General features: G+C 40.1%; 1 non-coding gene across 1 annotated transcript; it reads right to left on the reverse strand.

The window, feature by feature from the left end:
* Positions 1-655: 655 nt before the first annotated feature.
* Positions 656-763, reverse strand: LOC117082954. Its single transcript, XR_004436867.1, has one exon. It is a non-coding gene; the product is annotated as a U6 spliceosomal RNA (small nuclear RNA).
* Positions 764-3913: the final 3150 nt, after the last annotated feature.

A 3913-nucleotide genomic window follows, 5' to 3' on the forward strand; every position in this document is an offset into this window, starting at 1 on the left:
CTGGGAGGCTGAGGCGAGAGGATGGCCTGATCCCAGGAATTTAAGACCAACATGGGCAACATAGTGAGACCCCATCTCTTAAAAAAAAAGGTAAGAGGCCGGACGCGGTGGCTCAAGCCTGTAATCCCAGCACTTTGGGAGGCCGAGACGGGCGGATCACGAGGTCAGGAGATCGAGACCATCCTGGCTAACGCGGTGAAACCCCGACTCTACTAGAAAATACAAAAAAACTAGCTGGGCGAGGTAGTGGGCGCCTGTAGTCCCAGCTACTCTGGAAGCTGAGGCAGGAGAATGGCGTAAACCCGGGAGGCAGAGCTTGCAGTGAGCTGAGATCCGGCCACTGCACTCCAGCCTGGGCGACAGAGCTAGACGCCGTCTCAAAAAAAAAAAAAAAGAAAAGAAAAAAAGGTAAGAAAGAAAAAGAAAAAAAGAGTTTTATCATTTTAGGTCTTACATTTAGGTCTTGGATTCATTTAGAGTTGATTTTTGTGTATAGTGTAAGGGTCCAGGTTCATTCATTTGCATGTAGATATCCAGTTTTCCTAAAATCATTTGTTGAAAAAACTCCTTTCTCCACTGACTAGTCTTGGGACCCTAATTTAAAAACTATTGGACTATACATATGAGAGTTTATTTCTGGACCCTGTATTCTTTTAATTTTTTAAAATGATTTCTCACTTTTGATTGTCATCCTTGCACAGGGGCCATGCTAATCTTCTCTGTATCTTTCCAATTTTAGTACGTGTGCTGCCAAAATGGGCACTTCTGGGCTTTCTTTTCCATTCCATTATTCTATAAGTCTATCTGTATGCCAATACTACACAGTTTGTTTGTGTTTTTTGAAACAACGTCTCACTCTGTTGCCCAGGCTGGAATACAGTGGCACAATCTTGGCTCACTGTAGCCTCAACCTCCTGGGTTCAAATAATCCTTCCACCTCAGCCTCCTGAGTAGCTGAAACTACAGGTGTGCGCCACCATGCCTGGCTAATTTTTGTATCTTTTGTAGATGGGGTTTTGCCATGTTGCCCAGGCTGGACTATACTGTTTTGATCACTGTGGGTTTGTAACAAATTTTAGAATTAGGAAGTGTGAGACTTCCAACTTTATTTTTTATTTTTATTTTTTACCAGGTCTCACTCTGTCACTCAGGCTGGAGTGCAGTGGCACAATCTCGGCTCATTGCAACCTCTGCCTTTCAAGTGATTCCCCTGCCTCAGCCTCCTGAGTAGCTGGGATTACACGCACTCACCACTATGCCCGGCTAATTATTTTTTTTGTTTTTGATAGAGACGAGATTTCTTTTCTTTTCCTTTCTTTCTTTCTTTCGATGGAGTCTTGCTCTGTCGTCCAGGCTGGAGTGCAGTGGCACAATCTCGGCTCACTGCAACCTCCGCCTCCTGGGTTCAAGCAATTCTCCTGCCTCAGCCTCCCGAGTAGCTGGGATTACAGGCATGCAACACCATGCCCTGCTAATCTTTGTATTTTTGGTAGAGACAGGATTTCACTATATTGGGCAGGCTGGTCTCATACTTGTGACCTCAGGTGATCCACCCACCTTGGCCTCCCAAAGTGCTGCAATTACAGGCATGAGCTACCGCAATTACAGGTGTGAGCTACTGTGCCGGCCTCAACGTTGTTCGTTTTCAAGATTGCTTTAGCTATTCAGGAACCCTGGCATCTGAATTTTAGAATGGGTTTTTCTATTTCTTCAAAAAATGCCCTTGAGATTTGATAGAAATTGTATTAAATCTATAGACTGCTTTGGTTAATATCAACATCTTAGCAGTATTACCTGTTTTAACCCACAAACACAGGATAGCTTTCCATTTATTTGTGTCTTCTTTAATTTCTTTTGGCCATGTTTTATTTTCTTTTCTTTTCCTTTTTCTTTCTTTCTTTCTTTCTTTCTTTTTTTTTTTTTTTTTTTTTTTTTGAGACTGGGTTTTGCTCTGTTGCCTAGGCTGCTGGAGTGCAGTGGTATAATCATGGCTCACTATAGCCTTGATTTCCCAGGCTCAAGTGATCCTCCCACCTCAGTCCCCTGAGTAGCTGGGACTATAGTTGCAAACCACCATGCCTGGCTACTTTTTAATTTTTATTTTTGTAGAGACAGAGTCTTGCCAAATTGCCCAGGCTGGTTTCGAACTCCTGGGTTCAAGCAATCCACCTGCCTCAGCCTCCTGAAGTGCTGGGATTACAGGCATGAGCCACTGTAACTGGCAGTAGTTTTTAGTGTGTCATTTTTTACCTCCTTGGCTGAGTTATTCCTCAATATTTTTTTGATGTTATCGTTAATGGAATTATTTTCTTAATTTCCTTTTGGATTATTCATTGTTAGTATATAAAAGTGCAACTGATTTTTGTATGTTGTGATTGTATCCTGCAGCTTTGCTGAATCCATTTTTTAGTTCTAACAGATGTTTTTGGTGGAATATTTGTGGTTTTCTACCTAAAAGATCATGTTGTCTGTGAACATAGATCATTTTATTTCCTCCTTTGCAATTTGATGCATTTTTGTTTTGTCTTGCCTAATTGATTGGCTAGGACTTTCAGTGCTATGTTAAATAAAAGTGATGAAAGTGGGCATCCTTGTTTTGTTTCTGATCTTGGAGAAAAAGTTATCAGTCTTTTAGCATTGAACATGATGTTAGTTGTGTGTGCTTCTTATATATGGCCTTTATTATGTTGAGGCAGTTTTCTTTTTTTTTTTTTTGAGACAGGGTCTCACTATGTTGCCCAGGCTGGACTCAAACTCCTGGGCTCAAGTGATTCACCTGCCTCAGCTTCCCAAAGTGCTGGGATTACAGGTGTGAGCCACCACACCCAGTCATGGTTTTCTTCTAATGTCATACATCTTTATTATCATATATCACATTGTTGATTTTCATATGTTGAACCATCCTTGCATTCCAGGAATAAATCTTACTTAGTCATCATTGTATAACATTTTAGTTGTCCTATTGAACTCTATTTGCTCATATTTTGTTGAGAATTTCTATGTCAATATTCACCAAGAATATTGGTCTGTAGTTTTCTTTTCTTGTAGTGTCTGTCTGACTTCCATATCAGGATAGCGCTGGCTTCATATAATGAATTTGGAAGTATTCTTTCCTCTTCAATTTTTTTTGAAATTAATTGAAATGCATATAAATCTACTTTTAATAATATCTATGGTTAGCATTCAGTTTGCAAGATTCCTGAAAACTTAACAATGGGCTCTCCTGAGCTTGGATGAACTAGCTCCAGCACCATCCTGAAGGTGATCATGCTTGAGGAGCCCTAAAGTGTTCATTTTGTTGTTAACAAGATTCTGTACAGAAAGAAGGAAAAAGAGACTACTTTTTTTATTTTTGTTTAAATTAAGACAGGTTTTCACCAAGTTGACGAGGCTGGTCTCAATCTCCTGACCTCATGTGATCCACCTGCCTTGGCCTCCCAAAGTGTTGGGATTACAGGCGTGAGCCACTACACCCAGCCAGAAAAGGGACTACTTTTTAACTGAGAAAGGGAACTATTTCTTACTTGCTGAGAAGAAATGCTTTTCCTGATGAGTTCATATGCCTAACAAAAGGACATACATGGAAGTTTTTATTGAAACTGTACTTACATTATAGTGGTTAAAGGGTGAAAGCAACTCAACTCTTCAACTGAAATAAAAGAGATAAGTAAATTGTGGTCTATTTATACAATGCAATACTAACCCACCCATAAAGTGAAAGAACTTTAGCTGCATGCGACAACATGGATAAACTTCATATGCATAATGTTGAGTGAAAAGAGTAAGATGCACACACAAAAATACATATCACTTGATTCCACTTATACAAAGTACAAGAATAGGTAAAACCAATTCATATTGTTAGAATCAAGATAGTGGCTACCTCTGGGGAGCTCTTGATTGGGAGAGAGCA

Source organism: Trachypithecus francoisi, unplaced genomic scaffold (assembly GCF_009764315.1).
Source record: "Trachypithecus francoisi isolate TF-2019V2 unplaced genomic scaffold, Tfra_2.0 Lachesis_group9, whole genome shotgun sequence".
NCBI lineage: Eukaryota > Metazoa > Chordata > Mammalia > Primates > Cercopithecidae > Trachypithecus > Trachypithecus francoisi.